This window comes from Ostrinia furnacalis, unplaced genomic scaffold, assembly GCF_004193835.3.
Source record: "Ostrinia furnacalis isolate ACB-3 unplaced genomic scaffold, ASM419383v2 OfSCF4915, whole genome shotgun sequence".
Classification (NCBI taxonomy): Eukaryota; Metazoa; Arthropoda; class Insecta; order Lepidoptera; family Crambidae; genus Ostrinia; species Ostrinia furnacalis.
Genome location: NW_021135154.1, coordinates 1268437 through 1288472, shown reverse-complemented (window position 1 = coordinate 1288472; position 20036 = coordinate 1268437). Strand labels below are relative to the sequence as shown.

Here is a 20036-nt window from a genome sequence, read left to right as displayed (position 1 = left end):
TCTATTATTAATTTTTTTTTCGTTGACGGTTTTAGTTTTTATTTTACTGTAGTCTTTTATGAGTTGAACATGAACATATTTTTAAATACTTCTAAATGACTCTACATTTCAGTATGTAACAATTTTGAGACGGCGATATTTCAGTATTCATACGATAATGTAATAAACATTTGAAATTCTGATTCGAAGTTCGAAGGATCACTATTCACGCTATGGTTGATTTTAATCAGCATTCGACTGTTTTGCCGGTCGTACTAACCTGACATAGCCACAGTACCGTCACTGGCGTCCCGTGTGACGTACCGGACAACATGACAGTCTATTCGAAATTCGAATTCGGACGCACGACATTTGCAACTAATTGAACTTTTATTAAATCCTTTTTGGTCTGGCTGGCCAGTATTTTTATTGGAGTCTTTATTGCGAAAGCAATAAAAACTTTTTGCTAAAGTTACTTCAGCGAGCAATCTTGCAAAAGCCAATCTAATTTCTTCTTTTCGTAAGCAAACCAGGTTACCTTAATACGGAAAAAGGTATACATAACAGCTGTTATAGAACACTAAGCAACAACCTAGCCTGACCTCATCGGCCAACACGGAAAGAAAACTTCTAATTTGCAAAAAGGTTTTTTATTCCAAGACGACGGTATCACGCGACCGTATCGATCACCATCGTACTAACAACGGTCTAATCAACTACACAATAGGGGATCACATGCAAATACGACCAATTAGAATTGAAAGAAAAATTCAAAGAAAGAATTCAATTCAAAATGAGATTCGTCGATTCGAAATTGAAAAAGGAAAAAGAATAAAAATAGAGATGCCGCTACAGCGCAAGTCTCCGTTGAAATGGAAATAAAACAGCAAAAAGGTTTTTGTGGACGAAATAAATTAAAAGTGGGCCGCGATTGTGTGTGGTGACGGTTGCGCGTTGTCGACTATCATATTTGGTTGCGTCGCGTCGCGGGTTTTGGCTCGTTCTTATGATTTAGGTGTAGTGTTTGATAGCCACCAGCTTTTAGTGCGGATGAGTTTGGTTTTTACTCTTTTTTGGACGTTACGGCGCGGAAACTTGGCAGTTTTTCTTTCTTTGGAATGCAGCTGAATTCTTAATAATTCATCTTAAATTTTTCGTATTTGGAAAATTATGTCACAAACTATCAAAATTAAATGTTTTATAATTATTATTTCAAAATGCCTTAACGCGATTGAAAGACTTTTTATTTATTTCACTATTACTAAACACCTGCAAGTATATTCACATTCTCATACAAAACAAACCTTTTACAACAATGTTACATTCTACCAGATAACAGTACAACAGCTCATAATAAATTCACACATCAACCAAACATCCCTACATTGAGTACCCGAAAATCAGTAGGCATCGTAACAATAGGGGAAAGTTTTACCTAAAATTATATTTGTGGGTCGTCACGCTTTTCCAGGGGGCGATTAGAGGGGCCCGTGAGGGGGTGGGGTGGGCCTCATTCATAGCCGGCCCTCAACTCATGTTTGGAAACATTGGCTATTTTCCTTTTTGTAATGGTAGTTGTCTCTAGCCAAACTACCTACTTTTTAAAATAAGCATCATCTATGTTCTTAGATAGTCACAGTCATAATATATGAAATCACAGAAAGTGGTAACCAGAAAATCACCGGTAAAGTAAACTTAGGACTGTAAATACTAAATAATATCAGAATAACATAGAAACAAAACAATGATATTCAGTGTAATAATCTTTGTCAAATGAAGACCTAGGTTACTTTTTAACAATATTTTTTTCTAACGCTTCGCGCTTTAGCCTAGACGCAGACAACCGACTTTTAGTTGTACGCACTTTTATACATGTCCATATTCNCCATATTAATTAATAGCCCGATCCAACTATCGGCTGACAAGTCTATAGTCTGCGGCTAGGCTTAGATTCCAAATTTGTATTTCTCAAACTTAATAGTTCCTGAAATAAGACCTAAGAGTCTGCAAAAGCTTGCAATACTTTTCAAGAATCCATAAATTAATTTTGTTGCTAGTTTGAGACTCGGCTTATAAATACTGACCGCTCCTAATCCGGCCAGCACTTAAGTTGTGGGGGCAATCGGTCGGTATACGCGTTTCAAACGCTTAGTTCGTTTTCCTACTACAAGTAAATTTACGGTTTATTCTTTCTTTCTCTAATCATTACAATTCAATTATGCCATCTCCTTCTGATTTACTGAGCCGAGTTTATAACATGCTTTTGAAAATACTGGCTGGTGATAAAAAAAGTTCTGTGAAAAATACTGGCCTGTAGTAAAATCAAGCTGTCTTCTTCTGTTTTTCTATTCCGTGTTGAAAACACCTTTCTAAAATAAATCTACTGGCTAGTAATAAAAAAGTTGCGTGAAAAATACTGGCCAGTAGAAAAAAAAGTTAAATTGTCGAGTACCTAATAAAACAATTTTTAAGAAAATTAAATCTAACTCTCAAGGTGTTTTTACACGCTAGTCTTATTCCAGAGACCCTGAGCATGATTGATACATCGTGCGAGATTAAGCTTAATCACCACTGACTTTTCCCAACTAATGTGTGTACGTCCTTATATTTCATCACTTCAAGGTTTTTACACACTTCGATTGGCTTCAGACACGAAACTTGACCGCCTACGAATTCATTATCTTATCAAGATGGTGCGGCATGTACAGTCAGCGTCAAATACTCCATGACACCCAAAGCACCCAAAAGTTGATAACACAGCCTTATTCCAATTGTAACAAAGGCGTGCTGCGAACTTTTTGGCTGCTTTGGGTGCCATGAAGTATTTGAGAGACTGTACTGTGTCTTGAGGAAATGTAAAGCTTATCTAACCCGCTGGGAATGCCGAAAATGCTGTTAACAATAAAACTAACGACTGTTTGTTTATCTGGGAGAAAATCAATGATCATAACTACCTACATCACCAGAACCTGAAAAGAAAATACGGAGTCTTTTAAAAACTATAATTTAAATTGTCTCTAGGTTGATAATAATATGATTCGTTTGACAATCTTTTCAGTTAATACATACATTAAATCTAGTTCAATAAGTATCTACTTTACAGAACTTTTTACTTGTAACTATCTAAACTAGTGGTAGAGCAACGGACTTAGATTAAGCTTTAGGGTCGCATATTCAATTCTGTGACAAGAAATGACTACTATAGGATTTACCAGAGTCAGAATGTGACTCTATCATCATGTACCTATGCTCAATCTGCAAATCTAAAGGGTTTTAAGTATACTGGCGTGATTGTCCGAGAATAAAATATTTTTTCGAGCTTTGTTTCAGCTAAGCTTTTACATTTAAGCAAAAAGTTTCCCAATTATGAAAAACTTCTAAACATCTACCGGGAGATACTTTAAAACCCATTTCTGGAAACGTAATCGTTCAGGCGTCGCTCGCTCCGGTAGAGTTCCTGAAGAATTTTTAATCAAAAAGCTTTTCAGGAAGTATATTGGCGCTTGCTTTACAGTTTACACGTTCAGAGAAACAAGGCTGTAGGTATGAAACTAGATGTTTCTTTGGAGTCTTTTGTTTGACTGAAATAAAGCGAGACAAAAGCTGCTGAAAGCTTAATTGGAAGTTAGAACTAAAGCTCTGTTAAACTTATAAAGATGGGCAAGTACCTACTTACTTGATGTAAACACACGCGCAGAGTTGAATACTCTTGGGCCTGAAAATTTCACATTCATCACCGATTTAATGTTAAGGTCGCTTCAGCGCGTTCCATAGGTCAATATAGGTAAGTAGGTACGTTACTGGCCTAATAAGAGCTGGAAAATGAAGTATAGGAGAACATAAAACATAAAGGTAAAGTAATATGATATTGCGATTCGTCCTGAAACGCATTTTCAGATTTTCACATAAAGACATGCGATTTTTTCCGATTTTCCAAAACCGAACAAAAATCGGTCATCAAAAAGAGGCGGTTCGCATCCCTCATCTCAACTTCAGGCAAAGTTTGCGAAGAATTCGGGGGTGCGGGGGCGGCGGGGCGGCGTCGGGACGCCGCGCGTCAGTGCGCCGCGCGCGGCCGAGGGCAGGCGCCGCCGCCGTCAGTCGCGACACGCGCGCCATGCCGCCGACCGCGACACCGCGACACGCCACGCGAGCCACGACACGCGCTCGCTAATAACAATACGAACCACGAAACTGAATAAGTTCGACAAGTCCACGTCCTACCTGGACCACTACATAGACAATCGTGTTTAGTGACCTTTTCTGTTATTTTCATTAGTACAAAATTGTATATCTTTAAATTAGTATTTTTTAAAAGTACAAAATAATGTAACATAGCGGCACCGTAGCGGAGTAGTTTACGTACATACGAATAAATACAGGGTCAGTTTTGTATGAATTCAATGTGATTGTAGTTTAAGTCGCCGTATCGTCGCTACTGTTCATACCGCTTTACGTAAGATTAACGACACTGATATTTAGGTAAGTGTTTACCTGATCATGACTGTTTGTGAACGTTTATTTACAGCTATCACCCCTAACTTAAACCATATTCCATCGACATTTACAAATACATAAACGGATGATGATTAATCGAATGACAAATGGTTGGTTCAAACCAATGCGAGCAACTTCATCAATTCGGCAAAGCGAACGTCGAAACAGAACCAAAACAAACGATTTATCTTGCAACAAAGTGCTAAGTGATGCTGGTACCGCATCGCGAATGCAAAAAGTGCACGCATCCAGCTCCGTAGACGCGGCTATGATTTAAGTCTCGCGGCAAACTCCTAAATCACGATAGGTGGCAGAAGCGACGTCGGGACTCGGGACAGCTCCGGCCTCCGACCGATACTCAAATTGTTTGTCTCGAACAATTTAAATTTAGAACGAACAAATGCCGATCGTAAATCGAACGCAATTGTTTTAAATACGCGGGCGAAACTTAACCAGAATTCAATGAATGCTGTGTACCTATCCGCGTCGAAAGTTTGATTCATCGCTCGTTGTTCGCTTTCGGGTTTACGTTTCGTGTTACGCCTAATGTGTCGGTTTATAAATCGCTTTATGAACTCTTCGCCCAACGATTTACATGTGCAACTCGTTTTCGATGCTTAGTAGATTTCCACGACAGACGGAAGCTGTATTTTCTTATATAGCAGCAATAAATAAAGCAAGATAGCGTTATTCTAACAATAAAACGGACGTCGAGCGGCATGATTCCGAACTAGGAAAATGCATACAAATTTGAATTCTCACATACACATTACCTAATTTGCAGCTTAATGTAACATTAGCTCAACGCCCATGGGAATTGTCGGCGCCAGAAAAAAACCATAAAAAATAACAATGACTTTTGACACGAGAGCTTTTAGATAAATTTATTCCTAATTCATTTTTGTGTTCTGTTTGCATAATCTCTTGTGTCATTAATACCTATTATCTTGTAACAACATTGACTCCGATTCTTAAAAACCATAAACATGTCACCGACTCACAAAAAAAATTACAAATCTTTTTGCAAGCTAGCTAAAATCTTTTAAAATTACGAAAACCACTATATCATATTTCGGTCTTTTGTTCAAAGGTACAAAAGAAACTAAGATCTAGTTTTTATCGTTTCTAACGGTACATGGTATGTTACGAAAGCCCAAAACATTGTACAATGGTCTCGACAATGCTTGAATGTTGCGCAAGTCGCCTATTTTGTTTTGTCCACGTTTTTTCGTGTGTAACGATTTGTTTGAGATCTTGGACAATGTTGCGAGGGTGGTCGGTGAAAGTTGACTTGACGACTTGTACAGACGACTTCAAGCTAAACACTGGCATCTTATGCAGTTGTGATAAGGGGTATTTTACAATAAAAAATAAATAGCCCATTATGTAGCTTTGTACGATTTGTAAAGTCAGGATAGAGGATATCTAGAATGTTTGAAATATGTTTATGTAATATGCATGTTATACAAATTGAGCAATAAATGTTTTGATTTCGTAGCTCAAAGAAATAAAACATTGCTATTTAGACTATCCAAGAAATTACTGCGTAATACAGCTTATAAGTTCAATACGTAGAACATTCATAAATTATGCACAAAACTTTTCATATGAGTAGGTAGTAGGTACATACAAGTATACCTAAAATGGTAACCAGCTTTAGAAAAAAATAAAAATTTGATGTAATTAATGGCAAATAAATTGACCAAATCACAAAATCTAAGTCGTAAATATGTAAAACATATCACAAATTAACGTATACTACCGACAAATTTTAATTAATAGATACACTTTTATGTATTTGGTCCAAAATCCAGGTGTGGAAAAATCAAGACTGTAAATACCAACACTAATAGCGATTTAAGAAATGCGTAAATTAATATCACACTAATAAAATAAAGAAGAATGTTAAAAGTTCAAAACAAGTTTCCCATTTGCTAAAAAAAATGAAAAATACGTTTAAGCGCGTTCATATCTTTTCATCTATGACATTTTTGCTTACATCTAAATTAAAACAATAAAATTTATTTTGGTTATAAATCTGCCTTTTCTGCCTTAGCCCCTCAAGGATTTGGAAAAACCCTTTCTTAGCTTACGGTTCCACAGAAAAGTCTGTTTTAGTTTAAATTTCGTTTTGTTTATCAACATCTCTAATCCGTCTGTCAGCATACGAATTTACAAGTAAATTTTCTTTTACCCTGTCTCTATAAAAGTAGCTATTAAAACCTCTTTAATAATATGCAAACAGATCGTTCTCACAGAAATGTCAACGCATTATGTATTCCGAAGCTCAGACGTTTTGTAACGCAGGCTCAGTCTGAGAACGCAGCCGTGACCCCGATAGAGACGTTTATTTTTATTTTCTAGTTCAATTTCCTTTCGGACCGAAACTAAACTCAGCCTTAACGACTTCCATATTTCGAAACACATTCGAAATGGTCAATTTCGCACGCTTTTACGAAATATTGCTCCAAATTTTGATGCAGAAGTGATGTAGTTTTGATAAACATCGGGCTAGATTTTTGTTATGCTAATCCGTTTTTAAATATGCACGGTTAGCATGTTTTGGAAATTGCAGCGGAAATATCGAGCGACTTTGACCTTAATGTCTTGTTAATCTGATGGAATATTTTTACACTGAAATCAGATTAATTTAAACATAATTTTATTTAAATTATAGACGTGTCTTTCATTAGATATAAAAAATAACTAGATTACTGTGATTCTATGTATAATATGGTGTATGGTTCTATGTATGTGGGTGTTTTCTATGTATAATATGTATGTATTTACAAAAAAAAGAGTATTTAAGTATGTTTATATCCGTCGTCTAGTACCCATAGTACAAGCTTTGCTTAGTTTGGGACTAGAGGCGCAGTGTAAAATGTCCAAGGATATTTATTTATTTATTTATTTATTCACTTAGAAAGCTGTGGAAAATGAATGCATTCATAGAACTGAAGTAGTCAACAAAGGTACAGACTAGAAAAACCGACAACCGATAAAAAGTAGATATAATTTATGAGTAGAGAGACACAGACGAGTGTCTGCCTAAACCTCAATGGACGAAGAATCTAAAAAGAGCTTTTCCATCCCCTATAAAATGTTACTTTTCCAAAAACCCCAAAAATAATGCCACTGGCATGCAAAAATCAATTGCAGATAGCAACGGCTCTGTGCAAAAAACAACAGCCACCACAACACGGCTAGTGCCACACGTCTGGGGCGCGGCATAAATCATTCCTGAAACGAGTAATTAAAATAGTGTGCGCCAGAATCAGGCGTTTCGAATTCGCGCGGACGCGCCATCGCTGCCAAGCCGCGGAGAACCGACAGCTCGTAAGGCAGTCCAAAGTCCAATAGTAACCGAATTAATATTAATATATGACTATTAAATTACTAATACTCTTTAAAACAGTTTAATGACCTTTTAATTGTGATAGTAAAAAGGATATTTTTAGCTTTATAGAGGAAGCCAAGAAATGTAGAGCTTAATAAATAAATAATTGGACTAGTTGACTCATACGTTTTTTCCTTTTGGCTCAATATTGAAAACATGTTGTTCGACTAATATTAGGTAAAAAACTTTATTAAAATTTCAATGTCGTACTTATTTACATAGTTTTAATGCACAAGATTCAAATCTTTTGAGGTTAGTGATCATCTTCATCATTTTGGCCATAGGACGTCCACCGCTGAACATAGGCCTCCCCCAATGATTTCCACAATGTTAGTGATACAATAATAATACTTATGAACTTGCTTAGATCTAAATGAGTAAACTGTTATATTTTGTTTAGTCGCAACGACGCAAACTGAAATGATATCCCGATTCGCGGCGAAATATGGAAATGTTGAGCTGCGCACATAATTTTCGTTCCTGACGATTTGCGCGAATTTATCGTCCCTTTTTGAAATGGCGGTAAAATATTAATTAACGGTTAACGCTTAATGAGTACGCCTTGTATATCCTAATATGTTATTTAGTAAACCGACCCGACCGATGTGTTAAAAACTTTTTTTCTTCATTTCTTGCTACAAACTAAAGGTCAATAAAGTGCAAGTACGTAAATAATAAGTGATTTTATATTTAAAAACAATAATGAAGATCGTTATAACCTAATATATCACAATAACGAGGTGTGAAGTAATTAAAATGGACTCACGATTCAAATTAACAAGCATGTAAACAAAAACTGGCCTACCGCTAATTGGGTGTCAAAATGGACAGTTCCCTTTGAAACAATCTATAATGCCGGCAATTAAATGTTTTAATCTCAATACGCCAATTAAGAGGGCTTTACGAGTGCACGCCGATCATCAAAGCGGCAAGTCATTAAATTCTAGTAAATCCAAAAAAAGCCTTTTAAAAGTAAAACGTAACATGTTTTGTTTAATAACACCCCATAATCAGCTGCTTAATGAGAATTCTGAAAATCGTACTTGCAGTTAAAACTTTTGACAGTTCAAATGGGACGGTTGGTCCCCTAGGTATGGTGAGAGAGTAACCTTTTCAAAGTCCCTGGCTTGGCAAGCTTTCATATTTTTATTTTATTAAAATTCTGATGGGTCGCCAGACGAATCCCGCAAGAGAAAAATGATACTTTTATGAGATTGTTTTTGATATTTTGAGGATTTTTTTTTAAACTAGCATAGCATATAAACTAGGAATAGTCGAAAAAAAATTATTGTTTATTTATTTACGTATTAGACATAAGGATTAGCGCATTTTTCTTACAACGAAAAAAGACTGATCACCAACCATTACCCAAAAACTTAAAAGCTATAATGTATCGAAAAAAATCATATTTGTGAGTCAATTAACAGGTTTATTCTAACCCTCAAAACGAGCGGTAAAAATACCTATGCGAACGAAGGTCGGGAACGCTTGAGGTCCTAAGTGGCCCATAAACAGAGCGTAATGGCTCAGCTGACTGCGAGGGAATCCCGGCTATGGCCAGTTACGACTTTTTTACTATCAACCGCTACAGATTTGAGGTTCGGTGACTTTACCCTTTATTTTTGTGTAATCGAAGATAAAAGTTTTGGATACGTGTCGATTAATAAACATTTCAGTAAGTTTATTGAAAAAAATAGATCATAAATGGATTTAATTCTTCTTTATTTTAATCATTTAAAACACATAACTTTCATATAAACTATGAGGTCCTAAGTGGCTCATAAACAGAGCTGATTGATACTTTATTTTTTTTTAATAATTTAAGTATGATAAAAAAAATGCGGTACATTTATCAATTTGGTGGTTGTGGAAATCCTTTAGGCCTTTGTCCAGCAGTGGCTGAAACAAACACTTATCGATAGTTACTGTTATAGTATAAATTGTTTCTAAATGTCTTTCTTTCAAGTTCATGCCATAAAATTTTTACGACGAGGTAAATTCGACATCCTTAATCAACGAATAAAAACGTCTAAGGACAGCTCTCATCAAAAGGTATCCGAAGGTCGAATACTGAGCGGGGCTAAGTGGCCGTAAACAGTGCGTAATAGCCCAGGTGACTGTAGGGGAATGCTGGCTTTAACTTTTTACTGACTGACTGACTGACTCTTCATTTGTGGTTTGGTATAAGCTGATAGTTAAGTTTTACTTACTGTCAATAGTGAATTGGAAAATTCTCTTTATTCATAACCAGGTGTTTTTAAATTTCTTTATTGCGATTCGAGGAATTCTTTTAAGTAAATAAATACTCGTGGTAGAATATCCCCGCTCTCCATACAAAGAAAGAAGTTTTAAAAAAATATTTTTTTACCCAGATTTATCTTTACCATTGAAATTTTTACTTATAATTTTAATTTAAAAAGCTCTCTTTCTTAAGCAATTATTAGTGGAAAAACGTTTGCTTTATAAATTTATCAGTAAGTTGGATTGAAATCTTTATTGTTACCACGGAAGAAAATAATAAGAGTAAAAACTATATTTTCTTTGATTGATATAGCAAATATCAGCCTCTATCTTAGTTAAATATTAATTAATTTACACACGCATGCACGCGTAAAATAATTTTTATTTTTTATGTTACCGTTCGCGAGTCCGTTACTCAATTGCATATTCAGCATTCAAAATTGAAACTATGAAGATGCCACAATTTATTCATAAGCCCATACGTTTATAGCCGTTGTAAATTCATTTTAATAAGGTGCCGCCCGCTTTTGTTTTACGCACACAGCTGCGTTTAAGATATTTTTATTAAGTCATCACTCAATTTGTCGAGCGTTACGAATATTTTTATGTCAGTCGTAAAGAGTAGGAAAATTTTAACGAGCTCACTCAGACTTGTGAATGGACATTTTTTCGCGGTAAGCTTAAGACGTATTTGTCATATGTTCAGTCTTGCTAGACGCATTAATAACTGTCATGTAAACCAATAAAGCTATTTTTTAAGATATTCAGTAGTAAGCGATATTATTATGTAGTTAGTCGAATGCAAAATTAATTATAGTTTTTAGAATTCTTTGCGACTCTAAATGCCTGACCAATCCCTTATAAGGTGCTTCACGACCTCACCTTCAATTTTCTCAGCACTTTAGTATTCGTTATTTGTTTCATTAAAAGGTACCTATTAATCAAATAACAGCAATGTAGGCCATTACCTTGGCAGGATGTGACATAAGCCCTATTTTACTTCAACTAGAAATAAATCCACAGATTCCGTGTAGCTAACGTTGTTTATAAAAACATACAGGGTGTATCGCGGGTTTGCCTGCTTGCTATGCGGGGCGACGCGGGCTGCCCTGATTTTTGCGCGGTGTCGGCGGGCGAAATGTATTAGTGGATTTAACGCCTACCGAATTGGGCCCTCGATCGCTGTGTGCCCAGAATTTGCTATTAGGTCCGGGGACAGCGTAGTTTTGGGATTGGCTGGCGTAGCTTAAAAGAATATCTACCTACTTTTTATTTATTTAAAGTTAATCAACAAAACCAGACATTTATAGTTTCTTTAATCTATGGTTTCAACTTAATTAAAGGCTGCCACTGCATTAGTTGTTTAAAAAAATATATTCATCTATTTATGTTGTAACTTTACTTTACATGGAGCTTTTAATGGTCATAATTACGTATGTATCGGTTCTTACATTTTATTTTTTTATCAGTTCCTCAAGAAGGTCGACTCTTCACCCTGTATAAATGTACGCACAAACTATTACGCAACGATCTTAATTCTAGACAAACAAAGCTAGGCTAAAAGCAGTTTTCGTACAAATTAAGGCATTAGGCCTGAACTGTTTTAATTTATTATGTCTAGACATGTTTGTATTCGTATCAGGCATGGCCTTTCGGATTTTTCATTAAATCCGTAACTGATCTATATCCGAACGTAATCACTTTGTCCCACTGAGCGGATTTTTAGGTAATTTATGAAAGGTTGAATTGACGGTGTTAATCCCACTTTACCTTTTCCAGTCCCGAATGTTCTCGTATTAAGCCTTCATACAAAACAGACATAGTCGTATTTCTATTTAGATAAGTAAACATCATTAATCGTCTGTGTAGAATAATGACGAATGAATGATGGATAAAACTTTTAAAAAATGTGCTCGTACCATGTAGAGTCACTGGATCTCAAAAATGTATGTTCAGTAATGAAAGAACCACTTAACAAAGTAAGTATGCATAGTTATTCTTAGTTCTACGTTTTGGTCAAATGCTCGTACCTACCTACTTAAGTCACCATAGAACTCTACCTAATAATATCTAGTTGGGGCTAGTGTTATTCTAAGTAGGTAAAATATTTATCAATATTTTTAACAAAGAGTTTATTAAAAACATCGCTTATTAAACATTATGTACTTCATAATTTTACCCACCTGCTCTAAAATGACTAGTGCGGTTCAAAAACATGTAGGTTGGTCGTGGGCGGCGCTGCTATCGCCACGGAAGATCTAACCGCGAACTTATTATAGCCCGTGTTTTTGGCTATGTAATTACTTTAGTAAGTTTACCGAACTTACCAGTATAACGCAATAAGTCTTTTGAATACAAGTACTGAAAAACTTTATGTAGGTAAAACTTTATGTGGGTACTAGCAGCTGCCCGCGACTTCGTACGCTTGGACGCCGTTTTACCCCCTTAGGGGTTGAATTTTGCAAAATCCCGTCTCAGTGAGCACCTACGTTCTAAAAGGCCCCATGCAAAATGTGAGACTCCTAACACTTGTAGTTTCTGAGATTTTATGATGAGTGATTCAGTGACCTTACGCTTTTATAGATTTAAACTGCGTTTATAAAAATCTTTATGAAGTCTAAGCTAAAAGTTAGTGAGTTATTATTCTTATAAATGAATTCTAGGAGGCAAATATGGATAATGTGAGTTTCAGTTTTTAAACAGTAATTTTAATCAAGGTCTTTTTCCAAATAGGCTTATGCAAATCATAAACTTTTCAAAATTGTTATCTACTTTCATTAATTTTCAAAACTAATTACACCAACTGTTATAATTAACGATACAGTTATAATGATTTCCAAGACCTCCTGCGGGTATGTAAAAAAGCGCCTAACTATTATAATACGTATTTCACAATCTTGTTGAATGTGTTGAACACTGAATTATTAATTGCCGATACCCGTTAATATTATGTAGGTAAGTATTCGTGTTCTTTTTTTGTCGATTGAAATTATAATATTATCGGCTTTATTATCTAAGTCGTTGATCGCAGATCTCCGTGCATCGATTTTGCACGAACAGTGTGTTTTTAATGTAGTCCATGGTTTTGTCTAATACTTATACATAGTTGTGTATAATTCGTGACTGCCTCGAATATTAGCGATAAAGAGATCCTGACGACTTTTACCAGGACTTATTAAGTTATTACTCATTAATTTTACCCTTTTGTAGTCTCCATTGAATCAGCTTTCTTCCCCATTCAGCAGTCTACACTTCCTTATATAGTTCTTCTTCTTTCGTATCAACTTCTTTCGGGACAATAGATACCCTGACTAAAACTGTGCAGATCCTTTGGAATTACTTGTAGTATTTACGTTCTTCTATGGATATTGTGATTTTTGAAGCTATACCTACAACAAAGTATTCCTCACTTAACCTTTGTCATGATGTTCATAAGTGAAAGGATATTGTCTTAGTTTCGTAAGCCAGCTATTTCGTAGGACACGCTGGTAAACTTTAATTAAGAGGCACTATGCAGGAATTAGGTGTTTTGGTTCAACAAAACAGGGCATTAGCTAGGAAATTATTTTACGATATAACACTGAACATTTTGCCAAAATCCTTTCGCTATTTATAGGGATATTGAACTAATTTAAAATGACAAATAAATTGCGAATATCCGAGAAATATTCACGATGTAAGCATCTATTGAGATACCAGTCTGCATAATCATTTTTCACGTTGGCTATCCCAGTTTAAATTGTGTATTACATCGGTAAGGCATCATATCATAGTGCACGCTCGTTTCTCATTTCCCGCCCACGCCCCACCCGATGTCGTCAGTTCTAAATAGGTACCTAAACCGACTGAGACCCACATGATATTGTCGTAACTATATATTATACTATTAGTAACTACAGCAAAGGTATCTTCCTAGCTCTTAAAAGATACAAAACTAGAAAGTTCGTAAGTTTTCAACCATAATCTATATCTATAATTAATTATAAATGCGAAAGTAACTCTGTCTCTCTGTCTTGCTTTCACGCCTAAACCACTGAACCGATTTAGATAAAATTTGGCATAGAGATAGTTTGAGTCCCGGGAAAGGACATAGGATAGTTTTAATCCCGGTTTTTGAAACAGGGACGTGCGCGACAAAGTTTTCTGTGACAGACAAAATTCCACGCGGGCAAAGCCGCGGGCGGAAAGCTAGTATTATTTAACCCAAACGTGAACTCCCGCTACGAATTTCGGATATAATGCTAATTGACGTAAAAAATCGCCCCGCAAGGAGTTGCGAACTTCCCCAGAATTACGTGTGCGCTGATCAGACGATGCGATATCATTTGCTACGATACCATCAGTAGTGTCTTAGTAATTGCTACACATTAGATCACATTTATCTTTATAGAAATACAGAAATAAAGTTTACAAAAAAAATTGCTTTATAAAAATATATTTTTGTAACAAATAAGTTAAATATGTATGAGCGATCATAAAATGATGCAACAGTAAGTATCAGCGGGCAGCATTATACACCAAACTAATTACATGAAACCCGTTATCTTCTACAAACGAGTCACTTAATAATTTCTAGCCACACACGGCGCTGCCCGGAGTCGGCCACTTCTTTATCACTGTACTGTTTGTTCAGCCATTACATTAGTCACTGGGTGTGGTAAGCAACCAATTTGAAGAGGCAAGCCCTTTAAATTGCGTTCCATTTCTTACGATACGAGCTTAATCCGATACCGTTTGTCAAGGCTGTTCCGCTGATTTTTTGAGGAGTCATGCAATTTTGCGGGCTACTTTTTTTTCATTATTTTTGAATAAGACTGGCAGGTATAGCTAAAAAAATAAATCAAATTCATTTGTTTCGTTCGAAAATTAAATAAAAACAGTATTTAGTTGTTTTTCTATCCACTTACGTTTACGACGGTTCTATCTAATAAATACATTAATATGACACAAACCAGTAGCTGGCGGTTATTCTTTCTTCAGTTCCCTAATGCGATGTTATCAGAGGGACGGAAGAAGGGACCACGTCGGCATGTTTTGCCACTTAAAGTGGGGCTATTTATATCTATGTGGTGGTGGACCCTCGAGACGTTGATTCGGGCGAACAAAGCTTAGCATCTGTCTGGCTCGACTTTAATTGACCAAAAAAGTCAACTTTAATAACTAGTAGCGAATGCTGCGTGAGTAATGGGAGTAACCTTATATTGAATCCATATCAATAATTTGATAGCACGATAATGTAATTAATTCTCGTTCAATTTTGGTAAGTAGGCTCTACAATTTTCGAACGAGCAATTAGCTAATGTAATTATAATAACGCTATTAGAACTACTATCGAATGTTGCTCTTATGTAGGACTGTCATAAAACTGTGTAAGAGTATAACATATCAATGTCAAGTTATAATTTAGTGGCACAAGCAATTAAAAAGGCTTGTGAGCATAGACACCCATTTATCGAAACCAGATGTCAAATAGGCAATTAACTAGTAGCAGACAGAAATGAGTCCATTTGATACAATCTACTACTTTTTAATTGAAAATAGGCATAACAAGAAATGATATTTAGTATTTCATGTTTTAATATTAACTTCTGATGTTTGTTTCAGGTACGTAATAAATTGTGAATCGTCACCGAATCGTATTGAAAGAAGAAGTATTATGTAAGTATTTTATATAGACAAATATGATAAAAGAACGGAAATCAATTCAAAATTCAAACTCACCGTGAGATATTCCCTGTAAAATTGAATAAAACAGGAATTGTATAAACACAGAACAAGAGTAAGAAATCTTTGTGCAATGCGTTTTTCACAAAACCTTATAGACACCAACTGCACCTAGAAAAAGCGTTGAACTTTTACACAAAAGCACTCAGGTAAGTATACCTCGGTAGGTGCCGTTTATAGAATGGGATAGAGTCTTATCCGCCGTCTGAGACGGAGATACGCGACTTTGAGGAGTGCGAACAGGACAGTCGTATGCACTCGGTTGCGCCCTGCAAAGCTTAGAGCTCAGCTGTCTGCTCGCAGCGGTGATGTTTGAAACACGGGACAGGCGGAGCTTAGCTACAAATCACTCAGTGTCACATTTTGACATTTGAGATATTAGGTCTTTTTTTCTATAAAGCCGCCACCTCTTGTTTCTCGGTACGCTTTTAGGTATCATTCGTTTGGGACGACATTTACTTTTAATTAGAGCGTACGACGGCTCGTCGAGATTCGATTCTCAAATGCGTTTGTGTATTCACACGGGGTTTACAGCTGCAATAAAGTTCGTAACAAGCTGTAGTTGCCCATTTTAAATGTGGAATCAAACGGTTCTGTCTACGGATTACTACGCCAATTTTGTTGTGACCCTTCATTGTTTATAATGTTTTCTGTTATTAAGATCTAAGTATGCTGGTCAGTCATGGTTTGAGGAAGTGGGTTCAAATTGCTCAAATGAGGTCATAAAAGTCCCGCTGTGTGACGTCTCAATACAGCTCGGGTGGTGCCGCTAATCATATTTTTACTGCCCACATAAATTACGAAAGGAACAAAAGCGATGTCCGCAATGGGAAATTAGGCGACACGCATAGTTGACCACATTTGGTTATTTTTTGTTGGTCATCGTCTTTTTTAAGTCATTTTAAATGATATCATTATTCTATTTAGAATAGTCCGTAAAAACGGAACCAGTATTAAATCTATTAAATTAATTTTATATTAATCGATTAACTAAACTAGCACAAATGATTTATATTATTTTTCATTCTTAGTGAATTATAAATAATATTAATCTTTCTAGTTATATTTATTATCTACGCATTATCACTTCAATTGCAAAAATTGCCTCTGAAAGCAATAAAATGCATGATAAGTTTAACTATTTCATTTCATTCATAGTTGAAATGTGTACATTATTTCTCATAATGACATTTCTCAAAATTCAAGCATCTGGCCAGCAAAGTTTCTAAGAAAAAAAAACAATGTCTTTATGAGTATTTTGTTAGAAATTACGCAAACTGTCCAAACTCTGGTTTAGAGGAAACAATAGCTCGTCTTTTGTTTGTATAATTAATTCCCGAACCAAACGCTTAGAAGCCCCGTACGTCCCGTTACCCTCATAAACGAACCCGTAAACCAAATTACAAGCACGATTGATAGCACTTATTTCATAAGCTTTAAAGTCGAATATCGTGATGCAAAAGGCCTGTTCAACCTTGCATTAAAATTTTACACAAAAATTGGGCTCGTTTTTGTAGCACATAACCCTAACGCCACAAAGTTTATTTTGCCTACCCAGTTTTTAAGACACTGGTAGAGCCTAACGAATTTGTATTCTACTCAATTTTTTCTCATAGACAAAACAATGCTCATTATGAATTACAAGTAAAATTACGTATACGTTATTATTTCTTGTTTTGTTAAAATTCATTATTTTAATTTTTACAATGCAGTAATTTTTTGCGGTTCTAATTTTTATGAGTTCCGTTCAGTATTTTAGAATTTGGCGCTCAGTCTTTGTTATCTAGAAAATTTTAATATAATTAACATAACGGTTGGTTGTCGAGATTTACTCGATAAGTTAATATTTAGGTTAAAGTTACGTGGGATTTAATATTCTATTAAAATTATGCACAATTTTACAGACTTCCTTACTTACACGGTTTGTGTTAAAATACTAATTTATAATTTAGCTACTTTATAATTAGAGTTACATGGGCAGATTTTTTATTTTATGATAAAATTTAATTAACAAGCTCGTTCTTTTGCTAGCTAATTTAATGCTGTTAGATTTTTTGAATATTAATAAGTAATGTAGCGCTATGTTTTTCCAAGCGGTTTTCAATTTATGTAATTAAATTACGCATGTAAGTAGATAGTAGAGAGAGCTCTAGAGTTTGAGGAATGAACTGCATAATAATATAAAGTGGCATATAATAAATTGGTTTTATTTAGTGGTAGCCAGTAGGAACGTACATTTGGAACCAATGATTTTCATTATTAAAACAGTGAATGTCTTATTGGTTGTCCTATTAATTAAATAAATAAATAAACATTATTGATTGGTAGGTGCTCCTATGTCTGAAGCCTGCTCCGTATGGTTTCTTTTATGTGTATTATTTTTAAAATAATAAAAAAAATGCTGTCAATCAGGATAAGGTTGACTTTGAGTTCTTTTGCGAAAAATTAAAAAGGAAACCGTGAAAATGTTTTTAACTTCAACTTTAAAGTTGATGTGTGAAAACAGGAATTGAGTTATGGTGTATTAGAAAATAATGATGATACTTAGTTATTAAAAACATTTTGGCGTTAAGAGTCGCCACTCGATCTAAATATTAAAAAAAAACTTCAAAGAGTTCATTCAGTGTCTAAGTAGCTCAGATGGAAGAGCAGTCGACCGGCAAGCAAAAGGACGTAGGTTTGATTCCCACCTTAGGCAGTTCGATTTTTTCAAGATTTTAAGATAATTCCTTTTACCATTACTAACCACCTTATGCATAAACAGCTGAAACTACCAAGGCTTCTGTAATATTTTCTCAACAAACACGAATGAAACTCCTAAGAAAGTCTTCAAGTTCTAGCCTGCTTTCGTAAGTTTTCAACACCTGGCCACTCAAGCCAATTTAATTTTGAAGCTTCGCCCTAGTACCATAATCCCGGATCACCTTTACCACGTTATGTGGGTAGACAAAGGTTTTCTAATATAGTCACCCCCCGCGGAGCCTAGACAGGGAGATGGATGGCGGTATATTGAAGTCTCGCAAGTAGCCACATACGGCCTGGTCACGCGATTTTTAACAAGATTATGTGGATTTGATCAGTGGATATTGATAGGGGAGTCATGCATTTTCAGTAATGGATAGTAAATTGATTTATTTATTTAAGGATATCATTTTATAGGCATACAGACAAGGCAGGCATTTGACCGTAATCGCACCTGATGTTAAGTGAGATGTAGTCTAGGATGGTACATATCTGCCCTGTAAGTGCCTATTCACACTCGCCTTGAAAAGGACCGGATTATAGTGTTCAGGAAAGACAGACAGACTTATTTATCTATTCCAGTTTCATTGGATCTCTTTTCCAGTTTTTGTGCTCCCGGCCTAGGAGACACGGCACGATATAATCGTATCATCATTTTAGACGAAAAATGTATACTTATCGTCCAAAATTAATCAAATACCTCGATACACCGATATAGGTAATGGCACCGTCCTAGGTTAGCTGGGAAATTCTGTATAACTATAGTATCTAAATATGAATCCACTAGAATTAAATTTTATTTAAATTTTTAGAAATTGGTTTTGGTTAATTCAAAGTGCATAAGGCAAGTCATCTGGCTAGTACGTAAGCCTCCCAGTGAGCACCACAAAGCAAGATTATCTTCTTAAAGTTGTCATTCCAATTAGCAAAATCCATCAACATGTATTTTAGCACTCTACGTTGTCTTACACACATTACCAACATAATTGGAATCAACCTTGGGAATCAACCCTCCAATGCAAATGTTTGCAAACGCCAAAAGCGCAGAAACAGGCCGATAATCGCGCGCCACCGTTCTCGGAAAAACAAAGGAGATTACTCATCCTACCGCTCGAACTCTATCTGAGGATTCCTTGAAGCGCCGCTTTGGGGAGGTAGGGATAGCATACACACCGTTATTTGAAAATATTATTGGTAATATTTTTATATAAAATAAAATAAACAAAATAAAAACCACAGGATTATTTAATTGATGTAGTGGAAAATTTATTGTCAAACAAAATACAAAAATAAAATAAAAATTTTGACAACTTTATTTTGTGACTATAATTAGTAGGTACATTTAATAATGGACCATAAACGAAATTAAAAATTGCTTTTATAACTTGGGTATTAAAACAGCATATTTAAAAATTCCTGTAGTAAGCTCTAGTTTTCCCAAGTGTCTCCACTTCGT

At 35.4% G+C, this 20036-nt stretch overlaps 1 protein-coding gene across 4 annotated transcripts in view; it reads left to right on the top strand.

The window, feature by feature from the left end:
• LOC114360186 (homeotic protein antennapedia) overlaps window positions 1-20036 on the top strand; it is a 218286-nt gene that overhangs the window by 134574 nt on the left and 63676 nt on the right. The window contains exon 1 of one of the 4 annotated variants that reach the window (XM_028314779.1): window positions 4119-4461. The exons of the other annotated variants lie outside the window; for them this stretch is intronic. The gene's annotated coding sequence lies outside the window, so the exon portion shown is untranslated. Of the gene's footprint in view, window positions 1-4118; window positions 4462-20036 lie in introns of those variants that run through there. 4 annotated transcript variants of the gene reach the window in all.